The sequence below is a fragment of the Canis lupus genome, chromosome 6 (genome assembly GCF_011100685.1).
Source record: "Canis lupus familiaris isolate Mischka breed German Shepherd chromosome 6, alternate assembly UU_Cfam_GSD_1.0, whole genome shotgun sequence".
Classification (NCBI taxonomy): Eukaryota; Metazoa; Chordata; class Mammalia; order Carnivora; family Canidae; genus Canis; species Canis lupus.
The window spans coordinates 49,208,423-49,230,305 of record NC_049227.1 but is presented as its reverse complement, the minus strand read 5'-3'; the positions used below and the strand labels follow the sequence as shown (position 1 = coordinate 49,230,305).

At 40.9% G+C, this 21,883-nt stretch overlaps 1 long non-coding RNA gene across 1 annotated transcript; it reads left to right on the top strand.

Moving 5' to 3' along the window:
* The first annotated feature begins 8,505 nt into the window (after positions 1-8,505).
* Positions 8,506-21,150, top strand: LOC111096512. Its single transcript, XR_005360412.1, has 3 exons — positions 8,506-8,660; positions 19,901-20,036; positions 21,080-21,150. It is a non-coding gene; the product is annotated as an uncharacterized LOC111096512 (long non-coding RNA).
* The last annotated feature ends 733 nt before the right edge of the window (positions 21,151-21,883 follow it).

Here is a 21,883-nt window from a genome sequence, read left to right as displayed (position 1 = left end):
TGAGCATGCTTGGGATTCTCTCTCTCCTTCTCCCTTTGCACAAACCCCCAACCCTGCTCTCACATGGATGCTTTCTCACTCTCTTGCTCTCTAAAATAAATTGATTAATCTTAAAAAAAGAAAGAAGTCTTAATAATCATTGTAGGACAAGAATGTAAAACTAGGATTGTCTCAGAGAAACTGGGACATATCCTCACCTTCTATGACAGGTTAAAGAATTGAGACTTTATGCTGTAAGCAATAAAGATTATTTAAAAGTATTCAGTTTGTGCCTGCTTGGCATCTACAAACCCCTTCCCGTCGCTGGAGGCAGGAGTTACCCCTTGTGGGGCAGCTGTCCCATTGCACAGGTGCCAGGCTGGCCCAGGCCAGGTGTGTGACCTAGCCTATGCCAAATGGATGCTCCAGCCTGGAACTTCTTTTTTTTTTTTTCTTTTAAAAAGGTTTTATTTATCTATTTGTGACAGAAAGAGAGACAGAGGGAGGACACAAGCAGTGGGGAGAGGCCGTCTCCCCACTGAGCAGGGAGCCTGATGCAGGGCTCTATTCCAGGACCCTGAGATCATGACCTGAGCCAAAGGAAGATGATTAACCAACAGCCACCCAGGCGCCCCCAGCCTGGGACTTTTAATCCTGGGAGTGAAAAGCGATGGAGTCCACACGTGTGGGGGTGAGCCAGGGCTCTGCCATAAAAAGCAGTACTGGGACACGGTGCTAAGCAGACCATTTTTATGTCCCCTCTTGGCTGTGCTTTGCCTTCCTGATACAAGTCTGTGTTCCACACCGGGTTCTCTAGGCTGCACACCAAATCCCTGAACGCTCTGAACCTTCCAGTACATTCCTTTTCTAATGAAGCAAGCAGAGTTGTGTCTGTTCTGTGTAACCAAGAGCCTTTGTCTGTAAAGTGAAGTCACAGGCTCAGGCTTGTTTTGGTTGGGTCGCCCTGGCAGCGGTGCAGAGGTTAGAAGTGAGGTGGCAATTGAACGAGCCGCCCTCACGGGCTGGAATGGCTCTTCTAGAGCCATGTTCTTGGACTTTGAGTGACCACAGAGAATGGCAATGGATAGAGGTGACCCTGGCTGGCCCCCCATTGCTGCAGTTGGGCACACTGACAGCACAGAGCAGGGAGTCTGATCGAGGACCGTGGGGATGTTAGGCTTGAACTTTTCAAAGCCCAAATTATGTTGGCCATAAAGAAAAGGCACAACAGCCCTGCAGTCTCCAGGGCTGTTTCTTCTGTGGGTAGTAAATTCTCTTCAAGAAGAAGGGATGGATAACAGCATTAGGTAGTATAAATAAAGATGCCAGTTTTATCCCATCTTTAAAGGTTTGGCTTAAAAAAAAAAACCCAGAGTATGTTTTCTGAACTTGCCTTAATTAGAAGAGGCACTGATGCTGTGCTTCCCACAGCTTTCCTTGTGGTTTGTGCGTTCCCTTTGTAATCCATTAAATTTTATGGCATTAGCGGGGATTTGAAGCACCCGATTTAATCAATAGTCATTTCTCCTGCATCAGCACTTTCGCGCAGTGCTCTGTATATTAAGCAGTATTTTAGAGCGTTGTCTGACCTTTACCTCCTAGACTGCACTTCCTAATTATAACTTTTCCTGTTTGACCATGATATATATTTAAGGTCAAAGGCTATTAATAGCACTTGTGAATTTTCCCCAAAGGATCACAAAAAATGCCCGGATGTGGAAATCAGGATTGTCCATGCACTTGGGTCTGGGCACAATTGGGGCTGGCTGGCTGGCTGTGCCTTCTGAGACGTAATATTTTTCTTTTCTTCGTTTGATAATGTTCAAATGATCCCACATATGCTACGTTGGATTCTGACTCATTCCTGGGTACAATTCAAGTTTTGGACATGCTAAGTCATTGAGTGTGAGGAAAAGCATCTGATTTTTCTGCAGACCCTTGTTTTCCTCCTGAAACACTGTGCTGAAAACCCATGCTGTCTATCTCATTGACAAACTGTCTTCCTGTGGCAGGAGTCTAAATCCTAAGGGACCCATTTCCTGTTTTCTCTCACGGGATGGGGTTCCTCTCTCTGCCCACAGCGCTTAGTGGTTTTGGAAGAGCTCAGGCCTCCGTGCTGTTCTTCAGTGGATCTGCGTCTGAGAGGATATTAAGAGGCTCGTGCTGTGGCTTCTGTCATCTGTCTTAGTAATATGGGAAAGACACTTTGGGCTAACAGAGTTGGCAGCCAATAGGCTTTGTTCATCTCCAGAGCAACTTCTCATTATGAGTCAGATCTGGGAGTTTGAGAGGTCGTCTTCTTCTCAGTAGCTCGGAAATGAGACTTTTGCTTGTGGAGGGGGTTTGAGTCGTCATCAAGCCAATGGTGTAGCTGCCGGTGTAGCCTCTCTGATTATACCCGTGTCTCCATGTCTGCCTTCTCTGACTTTGGCTCCCCTTGCTTCCAAGCCCAGCCTGAGCATTTTCATGTGACAGTTCTTCCAGTAGAATCTCCTTCCAAAGTATGACTCTCCTCAAGCGTCCTCTGCTTTAGTATTTGGGTCTTATCTGTTCTATCAAGTGTAGAGCCTGGAATTTGCAGACCCAAAAATCCCTTCTGAGGCCTATCTGCTCCAGTGGCCTTCATCAATGTGTTCTCTCAGAGGCATTTGTCATGCACAGACCTACAGTAGGGACTCTTGCATCTGGGCTGGAATCAGGGCTCTGTGCTCACTATAGACAAAAAGTATTGTGCAATGGGGGAGACCACCTATGTACCCTTGTGCAGGAATTCCTCCTCCCCCAACCAAGCCTTGGTTTCTTTATCTTTACCAGTGGGATAATATGAAGAGTTCGTTGGGAAGATTCAGTGAAGTAGTGTTGGTAAAACATTCAGCAGAGTCAGGAGCTATGAACACTTTGCCTTGGTTGTAATCAAGTTAGCATGTTATGGTTTCATAGATGCCAACAAAAGACATAAGACTCCTGGGTCAGAGACAAATGACTATCGCTCACAGCAATTATACTGGTTTCCTGAGCTCTGCTTCCCACAAGGCAAAGCTACCAGGGCCAGGTGACGCCTGTATATATAGTGAGTTTGTTACAGAGAGAAACTTGCATCTTAGAGAACTCCAATATTTTGCTTACTTATTTTATTTTTCCCCTCTCTCTAAATTAATTTTATGTATGTATGTATGTAGTTTTAGTGAGCTCCACATCCAATGTGGGGCTTGAACTCAAGACCTGAGATCAAGAGTCCTAGCTCTACCCACTGAGCCAGCCAGGCACCCCTAAGGGAACTCCAAATTTCTATAAGAGACAGGGAGTAAACCTCCTCCTTTGCTCTGACAAAAACAATCGCTCTATCTTGCAAGACTATCAGCTATGCAAATACCCTTGAAAAGACAATCCAGAACAAAAGCTGTCAGAGCCTCTGTTTGCAAGATGTGAAGGAATGTGAGAGATCCTTTGAGAATTGTCTCCCAACACACAGTACCCAGCTCTGATGAGCTCCATGAATTTCAACTGTCTTTATTGTTAATAGAGTACTAATGTAGTACTTAGCATGTAACAGGTTCTTAGTAAAATGGTAGCTGTTAAGAGTATGCATGTTTACCCAAAAACAATGAAAGTCGATTTTGGCCAGTGAGCAGTAATGTATATCAGAACCTATCTCCGAGTTTGGTACACAGTAGAAATGTAATATGTATTACTGAAGGAATAAATATTATTTCAAAGTGAGAACATTTTGAAAATTGCACTAACCAAAAATAAGATGTGATTATCAGGCTGCAAACCGTATATATCGTTTTCTTCTCTCTTTTCTACCAAAGAACTCTTTTTCAGAATATTTTACATACAGTCAGTTCTTCACAAGTATTGTTTGAAAGACTAATTAGTAAAATAGGTAAAATGCACGAACAACCCTTCAATTTTAATTATAGCCATGACTTCTTCTTTCTTACCATATATTGTAGCAAACTGTTGAAAAGTAGTTAGGATTTTAAATTTCTCTCCCTACTCTGGTATTTCACTATAAAATGGTGAAATGTATTCCTTACCATGCTTTTATGAAAGTTTTGAGAGCATTAAAATGGCTAAAATGGTAGACAGCAAGAGAGCGGAGAATCAATAATATAAATAACACACAAACTGGATAAGCAGCTCTACAATAAATTGAAAGTTGATGTAAACTCAGAATAGCACTCCTATTTTTCTCATGGCAATTTACCAAACTTCATGCATATTTTGCAATAAAAAAAATGTTCACCAAATCACCCTGAGGCATAAATCTTCTAACTTCTGAAATTAAAATCTCCAAGGAAAACTCAGGAGTCACATTAGACCAATTGCACAAGCCCGGTCAGCATTTCCCATTGTCTGGATGGCAAGAAGGATCCATTTGGCTGGGGGTCAGAGAGGAGTCAGGCTGATGACGGAGGCTGGAGGCTGGCTGGGGAGGTGCAGAGAGGAGGGGGAGGAGGGGAGACATCTAAGCCTATGTGTCCCCCAGGCCTCTCCAGAGCCCCCGGGGAAGGTCTTTCTGTCTCCTGACGCTTGATTCCCTCTCTGCAAATCAGGGAGGCTGCTCCTTGCTGCGTGCTTTAGGGAAGGCTGTAATGGATGTGTGAGGCGGAGCACAGCGGGGTCAGAGCGATGCTATTATCGTGCAGATTTGGTATTCATAAGGTCACAGTGCTGGGCTGCTGTCTGCCAGTTTGGTTCTTTTTTCTTTCTTTCTTTCTTTCTTTTTTTTTTTTTTGAGTCTCTGAGGCAAGTAATGAATAAAAAAGTAATAATGTGCTGTGTACCACCTGCTGTTCTCTAAACGATAGTTAAATTTCCCCTGATAATTTCTTTTCCATTAATCCTTTTTTCTGTTTGGATATCTTTGGAAAATTGCTGACTTGGCAGCTGAAAATATTTTCTTGCCAAGTCTTTTGAAAGTGTAATTGTATGAAAGTGCCTTTTTCTTATCTTTGCCTTTAAGTAACTTTTTAAAAAAAAAAACTGGTGTGTGTGTGTGTGTGTTTCTGTTGAAGAAAGAAGGATAAAATGAATGGTGCATCTGTATCCTCCGCACATCATTATTTTTGAACCTTTGGAGACCAGAGATATTCTCTACTGTGAGAGATTTTAGCCTTAAATCACTAGGAGCCATGACAGGACACACATATGCAGATGGGTCTGGTGTCTTCTGGATGACCATCAAGCACAAACGAGCTGCCAGCAAACAAGTTCCAGAAACAAGAATTCTTAATTCCCACCACTCCAGCCCCATGCATTTAGTCTCTGGGGACACAAATACAATATGCCAATTATGGTAACACTTACTGACCTCAATTTATCAAGAAATACAAAATTGCATGTTCAATATGTTGTGGAGCTACTATTTCAAAATTGATTTTTAGGCAATGGTTACTTGTGATTCTTTTTTGTTTCCACGGAGAATTTGGGGTTAGGAGGAGCAGTATATTTCTCTTGATGTCTCTCTTGGATAAATAAAAAGAAAATAGGAGGCCAATTTCTGGTGGGCCTCAAGGTCTCTCCCAGGCCGACTCATTTCTTCCCACTTCCCCAGGGCTTATGTCTGGCTTCTGTTCCTGGAGAAGAGAGGCACAGAATCACAGAATCAGAGAGCTGCAAATAGCCTGCCTTTGCCTGGGAGTTGTCCTTGATTCAGGCCAAGGGGCTTCAGCTCTTGATGGGGCCCAAGGAAATGATTCTGCTGTTTTTCTTGGGCTTCCAAGCTTAGAGTCCCACAGAGGAGGGATTTTTCCACCCAGCAACCTGTTCTGGATGGGAGCACTGACAAAGTAGTGGAGCAGGAGCCCAGGGAAAACCCACCAAAGCTCTCATTTGTTACAAAATACTGAATTGCTAAGTACAGAGTAAGACTGCTTCCATTTCCTGCTCTCTGGCAGATAAGACACAACTGCACCACCATCAGAAGATGTGATTAGAATTAAGGGTTGGAATGAGGTGGCACTTGGAAATTCTTCATAAAAGAGCCAACCAACCCTGGGGCTCTGGGCAGCTAAGGCAGGTCACTCAAGTGGATGGTGGAACTTTTTCATTCTACTCTGTATTCCTGTGTAGTTGCTAAGCTTACTGAGTTTAGGTCTTAGCTCTGCCATTTTATTAGCTGGGCAGCTTTGGCCAAGTTACTTGACTGCTCCATGCTTTTGCTTCTTCATCTATAAAGAGAAAAATAACACTTTTCTGGGTTATTTAGGTCTAGGACGTGTATTTAATGATGCTTCTGGTACATAGTAGATGCTACATTAATGCCTTCTCCCTTTCTTTCCTTATTCACGTCTTAGTGGACAATCACATTACCCTTGCTAGACTGGTCCTCCAGTGCCCCTTCTCTACCTAATTAGAATGAGACATAAAATTATTGCTCTGGATTTCATAAGAAATGCTGGCTTTTGTGGCAAACTGCCAGTTGTTTCAAGAAATGAAAATAGATAGGAAGTAGGTTCTTTGCAATGAGGAGTTACTCAGGGCTGGGGGTAGGAAGGTAGACCTTACGGGTTACATAAAGATAGGGCAGGGGGGCCTGGGTGGCTCAACAGTTGAGCATCTGCCTTTGGCTCAGGGTGTGATCCTGGAGTCCCGGGATCAAGTCCTATATCAGGCTCCCTGCATGGAGCCTGCTTCTCCCTCTGCCTCTGTCTCTGCCTCTCTCTCTGTGTCTCTCATGAATACATACATTAAAAAACCTAAAAAAAAAAAAAAACCCCACCATGAACAGAGCAGATCTTGTTTTTGCTGGGAGGATACGAGGATACATGATATAACAGACCCAGGTAAAGTGAACAAATGTATTTGAGTTTCTGGGGCCAAAGTGGGGGGTGGAGAGAACTAAGAGGGCAAATGGGAAAGAGGTGCCTTATATCTACTTTCTATTTGTATCTTGACTCCCTTTTCATCAGTTTGTATACTGTGGTGGGTTGTACATACACTGAACATACACACAAACACACTGAAGAAGAGATAAAATTCTTTGAGTTTGGAAAGATCACAGTGGGTGATCTTAATACAGTAGCACTTTACATTTAGTATTTTTGAATCTTAAGTATCTATTTCCGTCTAATCCTCAAAGAATCTAGGACATCTCCAGCGGCACCTGTGGTTCAGTCAGTTAAGCATCTGCCTTCAGCTCAGGTCATGATCCCAGGGTCCTGGGATCCAGCCCTGCATCATCCGGCTCCCTGCTCCTCCCTCTCCCTCTGCCCCTCCTCCCTGCTTGTGCTTTCTCTTTGTCTCTCTCTCTCTCTCAAATAAATAAATAAAATCTTAAGAAAAAATCTTGGCTATCTCCTGGGTTATTTTCCTATTGCTGCTGTAACGGCTCACCACAAGTTTAGTGTTTAAAACAGGACAAATTTCTTTATTTTAGAAATTTTTAAAAAGATTTTATTTATTTATTCATGAGAGACACAGAGAGAGGCAGAGACATAGGCAGAGGGAGAAGCAGGCACCTCACAAGGAGCCTAATGTGGGACTCGATCCCGGGACTCCAGCATCATCCCTGGGCAGAAAGCAGATGCTCAACCACTGAGCCACCCAGGCATCCCATAAAACAAGACAAATTTCTAATCTTATGATTCTGGAGTTCAGAAGTCCAAAATGGATCTTATGAACTAGGATCAAGGTGCCCACAGAACTGTGTTTCCCCTAAAGGGTCCTGGGAAGAATCTGTTTCCTTGGGGTTCCACCTTCTAGTGGCTGCCAGTTGCCCTTGGCTGGTGGCCCCTTCCTCCATCCTCAAAGCACACTACTCTGCTTCTGTTGCCTCATCTTCTGACTCTTACTCTACTGCTCCTCTCTTATCTGGCCCTGGCCAGATGATCCAGGAAAATCTCCTTATCTCAGGGTCCCTACCTTAATCACATCTGCAAAGTCTACTTTTCCATATAAAGAAATGTATTCATAAGTTCTGAAGCTTAGGATGTGAACATCTTTGAGGACCTGTTATTCAGTCTACTGTGCCTCCCTAAACCACCCCTATCCTGGTGGTTAGGTACACAACTCTTTTTGAACTTCAACATTACCTGACTCTCCTTTATTAATTAAGTGAAGGAATGAGTAGTGACCTTCTCATTCTTCCTCTTCACTGGTAGGGTGGAAAAGGCCGGGATGAAGTTGGACATCAACAGCATTAGGAACGCTTGCTAGTGTTTTGGTCATTCCCTTGAGTCTTGGCAGACAGGTTTCCAAGAGAAGAGTGCTTGGCTAGCCCTGGGTTAAGAGGCCCACACAGACATATACATTCATTCCTCTAACTTCTGATGAAATAACTGGGTATCCTTATCCCTAAGAAGAGCTTCTCTGGTGAACTGTGATGCATCTTTGTACAACTGCATAACCTAAATACAAATTTTTGTACTGCGATTCAAGAGACAACACCCACATTGTCTTTAGCCAGTTCAGATAAATACCAATAAGAAGTAATATATTTATTCACTTACTGTGGAATCAGCAGGGAGCCTTTTGCAACGCAGGGCTGTCCATTTTCAAAGCAGTAGTCACACAGTAAGTGGAGGATCCTCGAGGCTCTGATGAAGACTGTGCTCTTATTTGTTTTGGTTTAGAGAGCTGTGACTATTCAACCAATTCCAGAAAATTCTCTCCTCCAGACTGTATCTCCATGTAGTTCCTTCAAATCCATTCTGTTCAGCCCTCTGATGTACAAGGTATGTATAGGGGATAACACTTTCCTATCTAAAACCTATTTTTCCCCAAAAGGGGAGAATTGATTTTCTCACATATTGCCTAACCACCTCTCATTAGAAAATTTTTGTCAGACATTGAACAATGCCGAATGTCAGCCCATGACACTGGTCCCATTGGCAGAGTACCAAGGCTTATCCAACTACTCATCCATAGGACGTACTGACATCCTGTTCTTGTTGCTCTCCCTATGGCGCCCATGAGTTGGAATATGCATTACATTCATTTTTCCAATTCCCAATGTTGGATTCATCACTATGACTTTTTAAAGACCAATTTCATGAAGTTATGTTTTACATACAAATATGTGTTACTGGTCTAACCATCGTCCCAATTAAGGTATGGAACATTTGCATTACTGTGAAAAGTCCCCCCTGCCTTCTGCAATGAGTCCTTCACCACCCTCCACCCCAAGCCACCACTGAGCTGCTTTCTGTCCCTCTAAATTACTTTGTCTTTTCTAAAATTTCATATGAATGGAATTGTATCTTATATACCCTTTTGTGGCTGCCTCCCCTTTTTTAAACTCAGCATAATGTTTTTGAGACTCACTCGTGTTTTTGCTTATATCAGCAGTTTGTTCTCTTTTTCTTGCTTAGTAGCATGCTATGGTATGGATTTACTGCATTCTGTGTACCTGTTCAACCTAGTGATGAGTATTTGGGTTGTTTCCAATTTGGGGCTCATATGGTTCCTTGTTTCCTTCCCTCCCTCCTTCCCTTCCTCCTTCTCTTCCTTCCTTTTCCTTCCTTCCTTAGTAAATACCAAGGAGTGGAATCTCTGGGCTACGGGTAAATATATATTTAACTTTATAAAAAAAATCAACAAACTGTTTTTCAAAGTGGTTGTACCATTTTATATTCCTGTAAGCATTGTCTGTGAGTTCTAGTTGTTCCACATACTTGCCCATAGTTGGTATTCTATTTTAAATTTTAACCAGTGTGCAGTGAGATATCATTGTGCCTTTAAATTTCATTTCTCATAACTGATGATTTTAGGTGTCTTTGCACACGTTTATAAGCAGGCAGGTAACTTCTTCTGTAAGTATCTGTTAACATTTTTTTGCCCATTTTTACATTGGGTTGTCTTATTGATATTGAGTTGCAAGATTTCTATATATATTCTGGGTACAGGCTTTTTATTAGATATATGCATTGTAACTACTTGATCCCAGTCTGTAGCTTGGCCTTTTATACTTCTTTAACATTGATTTTTAACTTTGATGATATCTAATGTATTCATTTCCTTCCTATTGCTACTATAACAAATTACCACAAATGTAGTGGCATAACACAACACAGATTTATTGTTTTAAAATTCTAGATGTCAGAACATCAAACCAGGTGGGCATGGCCGTGTTCCTTCTGGGGTGTCCAGGAAAGAATCCATTCCCTTGCGATTCCCCACTTCTAGAGGCTGCCTGCATTCCTTGCCCGGCCAGGCTACATCACTCTGACCTCTGCTTCATCCTCACAGCGCCTTCTCAGGCTCTGACCCTCCTGCCTCCCTCTTTTAAGAACTTTTGTGATTGCATTAGGCCCCCGTGGATAATCCAGGGTAGTGTCTATATTTCAGGATCCTTAATGTAATCACATCAGTAAAGTCTCTTTTGTCATATAAGGTAACATATTCACGGAGTTCAGAGATTAGCCCCCAAGATGTTCATTTGTTAAGTGAACACTGATAAACCTTCTGTCACACAACACAGGACTCTCCTCACAATAGTGTTGCAGACTGATATTCACAGCAACTACATTCAATTGTGAAGAATGGACTAGATGAGGGAAGAATGATAAAGAGCCAATTTTTTTTATTTAGGCAAAATGCCAATTAAGTATTGTTATGCACAGGGACATTCTAATAGACATAGCAGAGTTTGGGGTAAAGGAATTTTAATATTTCATATGATTACCTTAGTAGTTTTCCATCGTAACTAGGAATATGTAGTTTGATTAATACAATATTCCAGATAATAGGGATCCCTGGGTGGCGCAGTGGTTTAGCGCCTGCCTTTGGCCCAGGGCGCGATCCTGGAGACCCCGGGATCGAATCCCACATCGGGCTCCCGGTGCATGGAGCCTGCTTCTCCCTCTGCCTATGTCTCTGCCTCTCTCTCTCTCTCTGTGTGACTATCATAAATAAATAAAAATTAAAAAAAAAACAACAATATTCCAGATAATAAAGATCCTTGTATCGGTTTTGAATTTAAGAAGGCTGAGGGATCTAATGTTTGTTTAGTATGTCCAATGTGCTTGGTACTGAACTGGGTACTCTACAAATATTATCTCAAATCCCTGAAACAACCTTAGGATGTTAGACTGAGGATGAGAATACCTACAGAGGTACTATAAGTTGCTTATGATCACATAGTTAATGGAGGAACCAGTACTTGTACCTAGAGGTGTCTTCTTCCAGAGTCTGTGCCCTTTGTACCTCCTTAAAAAATTATTAGGGATCCCTGGGTGGCGCAGCGGTTTGGCGCCTGCCTCTGGCCCGGGGCGCGATTCTGGAGACCCGGGATCGAATCCCACGTCGGGCTCCCTACATGGAGCCTGCTTCTCCCTCTGCCTGTGTCTCTGCCTCTCTGTCTCTCTCTGTGTGACTGTCATGAATAAATAAATAAAATCTTTAAAAAAAAATTATTAAATTCCCTTATTACTAGAGCTAATCTCAAACTCATTGGGTTATTCACAAAGAATCTACAATTTTTAAAAAAAAGATTTTATTTATTTATTCATGAGAGACACACAGGGAGAGGCAGAGATACAGACAGAGGGAGAAGCAGGCTTCATGCAGGGAGCCCCATGTGGGACTTTGATTCCTGGACCCGGGATCACTTCCCTAAGCCAAAGGCAGCTGCTCAACCGCTGAGCCACCAGGCCTCCCAGAATAGTGACTCAGGATGTCACCAAATCTCAGGAGCTATTTTACTTGAACAGGGTAGATATGTTAGTTATGTTGCTCTTCCTGGTTAATAGAACATCTCATATATTTTTAGATGGTGTGATATCCTGTTAACATAGAATTTATGTTGACAATTGGAGTTTTAGGATGTCTCTAATATGCTATTGTACATAGAGAATCCAGGAAAGCCCCCAAACAGGCCCCAAATTGTGGTAATTTCTCCCCCTGAGGGTATATGCCATGAATATCCCCAAAGGAGATAATAAAAGGAAACATAACTGAGGGAAACAGGATGTGACTTTATTGTTGGCTATGCCCATAATCCTCAAAGCAGGACTGGGTGGAAAACATGGCTAGTGTAGGGCTCTAACAGGATTGGGAAATTCTTCTACCTTACAGTCTTTTAGTCTTTTAGCATTTTTTTTTTTTTTTAATCCACAAGTGTTTAAAAGTCAAGTTGGGTTTGTTGCAGTGCTTCCTGGAGGAAGCCATCAGAGCACTAGAGCAATGTGTCGATGGGGTCTGTTGATGGCTTCCTTATCCATCCTACTCTGAAAGGCACTGATGGGCATTTTAACTGAAGACACAGTGCTTTTTGATGTTGCTCCCCAAAGTTACTGCAATTGTTCAAAACAAAACATTAATGATATCCAAGGCCACGTTATGGGTTTGGTTAAAATGTATGCTGTTTCCCATCTCAAATTATATGCAGCTCCAGTGTCCAGGCTATCTTAGCAGAGAGATTTATACACTGTACATGACAAAATTCTCCAAGTCATGGGAGGCCAAAAATAGAAAAATGCTCCAAACTAACAAAATGCAATTCTCTACTTCTTGTTTCCAAAGAGAAATTAAAACCCTGAAGTAAAATCATTCTTTTATTGGGGGAAAATTGGTCTTAAGGAAATAACCTTTCATGTATGTTTTCAATAATAGACATTTGAGTGGTTATATGGGTTTGGATTTCCAGGTACAGTCTGGTTTATCTTACGATGAAGCTAATGTGTTTCTTTTTTTTTTTTTTTAATTTTATTTATGATAGTCACACAGAGAGAGAGAGAGAGGCAGAGACACAGGCAGAGGGAGAAGCAGGCTCCATGCACCGGGAGCCCGACGTGGGATTCGATCCTGGGTCTCCAGGATCACGTCCTGGGCCAAAGGCAGGCGCCAAACCGCTGCGCCACCCAGGGATCCCGCTAATGTGTTTCTTATAGCATATCCACAGTTGGATCAACCCAACTTGTAGTATCTCAGACTTTCTGCTTTTCCCCAAAATCATGAAATATGAATCAAAAGTATGACCCTAATTTTTACATTAAGAGGAACTTTGAGAAAATGATCAGAGTTTAGGGAACATAAGAAACTTGAGAAGAGATACATTAATACTGCACAAATCTGGGGGCTTGAGAAAGCCAGGCACAAGTGCAGTAACTTACCAGAGGCAGGTCAGTAAGAAAGGAGTCTCTTCAGGGAATTTTGTCCCTCAGATACAGGAGTCTGAATGCTGCGGACCAAATGATGATGGGAGGAATCCAAGGAGAATCAACCTGAGGGGGCCTTAGAGAATGTTTGTTTTTTAGGAATGACCAGTTTTGGTTATGAATATGGAGCTAGTTTAAACAATGAGTAAGTGCATTATCTCACAGAACTAGTCATGTAGATGTGAGGGAGGTGGTGGGCCCAAGAGCAGGAATCTGGATTGGAGTTCACTGATATTTTCAAGGGCCTGAGGTCTATCTAACTCTGTGCTCTGCTGTCCTGATGGTGATTCCCCTTACGGTAGCAAGTTGTTGTTGGCAACAGGCGCTGCTTGCTTCCTTGTTTATGCCCAGCAACAGAGAAAAGAAAGAAACCTTCTCCTTGATCAAAGAATATAATTCATTTGCTTTAATTTGATTGGACAAACAGATCACATGCCAATCTATTGGCCAAGAGCTATCACTGGGTCATGTGTTAACTGGCACGTTGGTTGATCTGTAATACAGATCATACTCCAGTAAAAATGGAGTATATGGCTGAACAACAGTGGGGTTCTGTTGAGAAAGGGGAAGAAAAGACTGGATGTTGGGTAGACAACCAACAGTGTTGACTAGACAGTCCAAAGATGAGGGACTGAGCTGCCCAGAGAGTGGTGGGATTGGTTGCGAACTCAGGATAAAACCATGAAGGTGTTGGATGCTTGCTTTTCCATGATATTGGAAATGTGGAGCAGGCCTGAAAATTCAGGATCAGGATGGATTAGAGCAGAAATGGTTCTCACTGTTTCATAAGCATCAGAATCACCTTGAAGGCTTGTTAAAATACTGATCACTGGGCCCAATCTCCAGAATTTCTGACTCAGCAAGATCTGGAGTAGGGTTCGAGAATTTGCATGTCTGACAAGTTCTCAGATGCTGCTGGTGTTGCCAGTTTGGGGGCTTCGCTTTGAGAATGGCTGGGTTAGAGGAAAAATCTGTCAAAAGATGTTCAGTAAGTGTTTCTCAACTTGTGGGACAAGGGTCATCTATGCAGGAATCACCAGTAGAACTTGTTAAAGATGCTGGTAACACAGGTCCTGCTCCCACAGGTTTGGATTCATTGTTTTGGAGAAGAACCTACAAATTTATTCTTTTAAAAATATTTTATTTATTTATTCATGAGAGACACAGAGAGAGAGAGAGAGGCAGAGACACAGGCAGGGGAAGAAGCAGGCTCCATGCAGGGAGCCCGATGTGGGACTGGATCTTGGGACTTCGGGATCACACCCTGGGCCAACGGCAGATGCTTAACTGGTCAGCCACTCAGGTGCCCCCTACAAATCTATTTCAAATACGTTTTCCAGTGATTTTTATGTAGCTAAGGTTTGTGAACTAAGTAACTAGTGTTGATGACAACATACCAGGTGGTGAGCTTTGTGAACTCTGTTTAAGCATGTAAAGTTCTTTTAAGCCATCACCCACCCCCATGTGCTCTGAGTGGTAAATAGACTATTACAGTGACATACCCTGACCTTTTTTGCAATCACTATTGCATAGAGGTAAGCACACTGGGGCTTTTGGAGCTTGACAGAGACGCATTCGGGTGCTGTGCATACCACCTTCGATTTGGGTGACCTCCGGCAGTGGGACCTAAGCATTTTGGAATAATGAGACAAATATGACATAACAGTCACTTAACATAATGTCTGATACTTAGTAAACAACCAACAAACACTAACTCTTCTGTGATTTCCTCCTATTCCTCATTCCCAGTAGTGTTATAGCTGATCGACTGACTAGATATGTCTCTTTTGGGGTGGGGGAAAGCATCTTCCCACAGGTGGTCTTATATGCTCACTGACCTGAATCAGGGAAGGTATCAATAAGAGGTGAAACAGAGGAAACCCTAAAAAGGACTTTGGGACTCAAAAAGCAGAGAAAGGAATAATTCTGTCTTCTGGGTCATGCTAGTGAGAAATGAGCAGACAGGGACATTTGACTTGGGGGTTATTTCTTGCCTGTTTGGTTACAATTCCTGCCCCCATTCATAATGCCACATGTGCCCCCTCTTATGCCCTCCAGGACTCTGTCTGCAATGGATGTTTGCATACGCTTAGAGGAGGGATGTACATACTTAGAGAAGCTAGAAGAGCAGCGGTCAGGAAAAACGAAGAAAACTCGTTAGTAGCTCAAAAGAGACCATGAAGTCAAATAAAGCCTAGAGATATTCTCAGCGTGGCCCCAAACTCTGCTGCTGTTCCGTTGACTTATTTTATTTCCCTGCATCTCATACACATGAGATGGGGTAATATTTTTTTCTGAGTCCTTGCAACACAAGGCCAAGTAGATAGACTCTGGTAAGTGAATGTTTTGACCTCATCTATTCGACTGATCAAATAGCCTTTCTCACAGGGTCATTATTTTCTCTTGTCCTTTAGAGTTTTTTCTTTTTTTCTTTTCTTTTTTCTTTTTGTTGTATCTTCATGTCAAAAGGTACTTGGAATTTAAAGGACAAGCTGTTTTGCTACTTTTTGGCTTCAGAAAAGCCCTTCTAGTTCTTTTCTTGCCTGGGTGAAGGTTGTTCATTATATATATATAACATATTCCCTTTATGAGTTCTGAACGTTCGTAATACCAAATCAGCATGATCCTAAATTTAAAATGAAAACAAAGTAAAACAATAACCAGCCTTTTACTTCTTACTCACATCACACTGTCACACTGGCATTTCTCGTCAGAATCAAATCCAGGGGCACCTGGGTGGCTCAGCGGTTGAGCGTCTGCCTTTGGCCCAGGGTGTGATCCTGGAGACCCGGGATCGAGTCCCGCATCAGGCTCCCTGCATGGAGCCTGCTTCTCCCTCTGCCTGTGTCTCTGTCTCTCTCTCTCATGAATTAATAAATAAAATCTTAAAAAAAGAGAATCAATCCAAAATCATAGTGTTTTCAAACTTGAAGGGAATTACAGACCAGGAAACTGAGGCTCATAACTTGTAAGATGCACACTACTGTTGCTTGTGTAGTTGGTGTCAAAACACAGATCTTGTGGTTTCTCTTTCATCAAGCTCCATGCTACCACTCTTTATTGGATCCCACAATTCTATAACTACTAAAAATCCTAAAAGGATTCAGAAAGACACACTTGCAATGATCACACTCTCTCTAAGACCTAATTCAAATCTATTCTGCTTTCACAGATTTATATAAATCACTTTACAAGTTGGCTAACTAGTTTACTAGAATAAGTTTTTTTTTTTTTTTTTGGTTTTTGGTTAAAAGTTAAACTTTCGCTTTATTGCAGATTTTTTATTTAAATTCTAGTTAATTAATGTATGGTGTAATATTGGTTTCAGGAATAGAATTTAGTGATTCATCACTTACATGTAACACCCAGTGCTCATCATAAGTGCCCTTCAGTACAAGTGCCCCATCACCCATTTAGCTCATCCTCCATCCCCCTTCCCTCCAGCAACCCTCAGTTTGTTCTTTATAGTTAAGAGTTTCACAGTTTGCCTCTCTCTCTCTTTTCCCTTCCCCTACCGTCATCTGTTTCGTTTCTTAAATTCCACATGTGAGTGAAATCATATGGTATTTGTCTTTTTCCGACTGACTTGTTTTGCTTAGCATAATACACTCAGCTCCATCTACATTGCTGCAAATGGCAAGATTTCATTCTTTTTGATGGCTGAGTAATATTCCATTGTATCTATATACAACATTTGCTTTATCCATTCATCCATTGATGGCATTTGGATTCTTTCCATAATTTGACTATTGTTGATAGTGTTATTATAAACATCAGGGTGCATGTGCCCCTTCGAATTAGTATTTTTGTATCCTTTGGGTAAATACCTAGTGGTATTTTTGCTGAGTCATAGGGTAGCTCTATTTCTATTTATTTGAGGAACCTCCATACTGTTTTCCAGAGTGGCTACACCAGTTTGCATTCCCACCAACAGTGTACGAGGGTTCCCCTTTCTCCACAGCCTCACCAACACCTGTTGTTTCCTGTGTTGTTAATTTTAGCCATTCTGACAGGTGTGGGGTAGTATCTAATTGTGGTTTTGATCTGTAGTTCCCTGATGATGAGTAACAGAATACGGTTTTTATTGATGACCACTTGAGTTCCCCTATGGGAAATTAAAAGCCCTCAGTGAATGGCTTCTTTTCCAAGCCTAGGGATGCCTTAATGGTGATGTGTTAGAGACCATGCCTTCTGCTTTGCTCAAAGGCAGACATTAAGACTCATTTTTTGCCTAGTGTGTTTTGTATTTTTTAAACTCCTGAAGTAATGCATAAAAATGAGCTAGACGTTTTCAAGAATAAATTTTTAAAGATCATGTAAAATTTTATTTTTTTGTTTCATCAACTTAAAAAATGTTTGCTCCCATTTAAAAAAATGTCAGTGCAATAGAATATATGCATATAGTCATAAAACAATAAAAAAATGGCAGCACCCTGTCCTGTTCCTCTTTACCTCTAAGTAGACTGCTTTTAACAATTTTTGCTCTCTCTTCTGACATTAACTTCAGTATACTGTTTTTCACTTGATTCCGAAGTTTAGATATTTTCTACTGAGTTGCATTTATGATAGTTGAGTTAGCTTTCTACCAGTCTCCAAATTTGCTCCTTTCTTTTTCCTACTATGAGTAATAGCCATAATTTTAGTAAAGTCAAAATCAGTCTTTACATTATTATTATTATTATTATTATGTAAATATATATTTATTTACTGAATAGGCTACTGTTATACCATGATTACATTTCTTTTCTTATATTTTTAAAAATTCTTTCTTGAAATTAAAAACTGCCTTTTTTTTTTTTTTTTTTAGTCCCTGGATCCCCTATATACCCACTCTTACTTTTTTCCAAATGCTTCACTAGATTTGCTGTACACATTGAAGAATCTTTCCCTAAATAGTTTCACAAGTCTGAGCATCTGTTAGTTGTCACTCCTTCCCCTGTGCCCCTTTATTCTGCTCTTTGGGATACAGATCCTTCTGCTCCGATCTTTGTCCCCCCACGTCGGTTGTGCATAGTCATCTTTGGATCTCACCCTTCTTCTGTGTGGGTCTTGTCTCCTTGATCCAGTGCTTCTTCCTTTCTTATTTTATTCCCTCCTCCTTCTGAAGCAATCTTTCACAAATTAAAGCTTAAGTTTAAAAAAAAATTGGAAAAACTTACAAAATCAGGGGCAAACATGTCATGAATTCCTAGATTCTTACCATCCAGATTCAAAAGTTATCACAGGTTTAGCACATTGATTGCATTTATCCCCTTTTCCTTTTTCTCCTCCCTCTGTCCTCCTCTTCTCCCTCTCCTGCCTCTCTCCCTCTCTCTTCTCCTTCCTTGCTGCAGTGCTTTAAAGGTCGGTATTTTAAGTCATGGTGTTGGATGATCTCCCTTGAGAGGCAGACAGTATTCAATATATACAGTGAGCAGGAGACTGTGTCACCCGAGTTGCTGACACCAACTTCACAGGAAGGGTTATCCTGGATCTTTCAATTATGTGAACCAATCCATTCCATTTTCAAGGGACACGGAGTTAGGTTTCTGGCACGTGCAAAATTTTCAAGCTGACCAGAAATTTTGGCATCACGATTTTAGAACCTTCTTTCCCCCCAAGATCATAGGACTTAAAATAATTAATTCCAAAATAAACTGGCTATTTGTGCTGTTGTTATCTGGTAGGTGAAATGTTTAGTCTAGAATGTTCTGGTATGAATACTTAAAGTATTGTGATATTTAGTTCCTTTGAAAGTCTGATTCCTGTTTTGTGCCAGATATGAAGATTAGGATTTGATATTCAACAGGAAAACTATTTTGTTTCATTGGAAACTGTACAGATTTGACGGCAAAGGGCATGCCGTGGCTATTAATGCCTCATTATATAGGTCAGTTAACTTTAACCTAATATAGTAGATATAGCCTTTTTTTGGTATAACAACCAGTAGCTGATGAAACACTTGATAACTAGAAATTGTGCCATGAATTAATTAACACATTAGCTTTCATATAATTGCAAATCTCATATTTTCATTCAAGTATTCATAATTATTGAAAATGTGAGCATTTTAATAACTTTTTGCATTTTTGAATTGTATTAACCGAATAACAGAGACCAGTTTGATATAAATAATTCAGAAATGCAGATAAAAATCTCTGCCTGGTCAATTTCTTATTTCAACTCCATTCTTCATTGAGTTTTTTGCTTTTTTACAGTACAGGGTTCCCAGAAACTTGCAGCTTTCTGAATAAATAACTTGTTTTATAGTCTTATTTTCTCCTCTTAGATCTTTATTCACTGAAGGTAAGGAAATTAGGCTTACTATGAACAATTTATTGATGCATTTATAATAAAGTCTTCCCATTAATCTTATTTATACTGTACTTTACATGTTTTCAGTAATTGTCTTCGCAAAAGGTTATGCAAAAAAAAAGCTCTGAGAAGCAGGGATCAATGAATTTTATTCATATAAATGGTTATTAATATACTGATTAAAGTGACATGAAGATGGGCAAAATACCTCCCCTTAATGACAAATAAAAGCATAATTATAAATCAATTTCAATACTAATCATCTCATATTCACCAGTAGTTTGGGTGAGAATTTTTAAATAAGTAGTCATTTTAATAGTGGCAATAATAATTTTCAGCTCACAAGAATTTTGACATGATCTCTACGAGCTCATTTTGCCGTTCTTAAATCTGGCTGTGGCAGACTGTGTTTTCCAAAAATGGCTAGATATATATCCCACTTCCCATGTGCTTCTTAAACTGAGACAGTTCTCTCACCAAGAGGTGGGGGTCTATGCTCTCTCCCCTTGAATGTTGTTTTTCAGTGACTGCTGTTTGGACTGACAGTGTGCAGCAGAGGTGATGTTGTGTGACTTCCAAGGCTAGCCCATAGTGAGGATGCAGCTTGTACATGACTTGCTCTCCCTTGGAATATGTACCTTGGAAGTCCCGAGCCATCAGGTAAGATGTCCAGCTACTCTACAGCCACCATGCTGGAGAGATCATGTGGATATATCAAATGGACAAAGAAAAATGTCAGAAGATCCCCAGATGTTCTAGTCTTTCCAGCCCAAGTATCAGACATATGAGTGAGTGAGCCACCCTCTGCCGGCAAACATTTGAGCAAGCCTGAAGGGGAACTGCCCAGCTGGGCCCAATTAAATCCCAGAACCATGTGAGGAAACGTTAAATTTCATTATCATTGTAAGGCACTAAGTTTTGGGGTAATTTATTATGTAGCCACAGTAAATGGAGTACTGGCCCCTCTCTGTGGCTCCCTTATTCAGAGAACAGCACCATCATTCATACGACAATGCCCAAATTTTCACATCACATTATTTCCAACTTGCCTGAGATCCATCTGGGGTGTTCCAATTGCATATGCAAATTTCCACGGTCTCAAATGTACCTTTTGGGAGAGACCACAAATCACATAGCAGTGGGCAGCCATGTATGCTACCCATTCAGCGAGGGGAACCGACAGTGGGCAATAATTTGCTGTAAAAGCTGTAGAAGCGATCACCAAAGCTGTAGAAGTCTACGAATACAATAAAAAGGAAATGTTTTTCTGTATTTATATCTATGTGGTGAGATGGAAAAGTCCTGAACGCCAAAGTATCAGTAGTCCCCTGGTGTGGGACTAGAAATGTGAAAGAGACTCCAGTCTACTTAAGTCTCTGTAGTGTTTGAATCTTCCACAATAAGATTCCAAGCAACTGAGAGAGACTTGAGGCTGAGAGTTGCTGTACACCAGCTACAAGGTCACGTAAGATTCAAAGTCAAAGAGCTAGACCTAATTCAGAATCCTTTGCCATGTATTTTGTCTGGTGTCAAAATATGCACCTATAGGCACCTCGCATATTTTCCTGTTGTGATGTGAACATATACAAAGAGAGATGACCATATGGACTGTCTTTCTGGCTCCATTCCTTTAATTCCAGACTCTGTATATGAGGCTATAGTTATTTACTTTTGCTTTACTGCTTCCTCATGTCCTCCTTCAGGTCACTGACAAAATGTTGATGTCAGGAAGATTAAAGAAGTCTTTACCCAAGAAAAAGAAGCTGCATCCCAGGTAAACCTGACCAATAGTCTTGTCAGAGAAATTAGCACGAGCTAATAGTTGCATGTTTTCCCTCAAGGAAGTTATCTGTTTTCAGGATTTTTTTTTTTTTTTTAATTTCTGTGGATTAGTCCTTGTTTGTAACTGAGAATTAGGGTTCCTGATTCAATTGCCATTAATTTGCAAATTGTCTCAAGGTCTTCCTTCTCTCCTCCTACTTATTTTTTTATACACAAGAAAAAGGAAAATGTGGATGCATAATCATTTAATAAGCAATCCAGATTCAAATGGGGGGAATTTGCAAAACAGGTTAAGTTATAGAGTTGGCCTACATAATTCTTTGTTTCCCAAAAGGCTTTTCTCCCAGAATTCTTTTAAATAGAATGCGTCTAATATACTTAGGATTTTATTTATAGATTACAAAGAAATGAGAAGTGATGATGGTGAAGAAGAGAGGGCAGAGAGAGAAAGAGAAAATGTTTTAGGAAATCACAGTGATTAAAGATCAATAAAAGAATTTTAAAAACCCACTTGGAAAATTGTTAGGCCATCAGAAAAATATTAAATTCATAATAACTTCGGAAAAATTGTGATAGAAAATGAAACCTTTTATGGCTTGCAGTGTCTTTTCCCCTGTAATAAAAGCCATTTTTTCGCAGACGGGAGAGCTATGGTAGTGTGCTTTGTGAAAGCAAGACATGCGATAAATGATGAAGGCTCTATTTCAGCAAGTCACAGGCAGAAA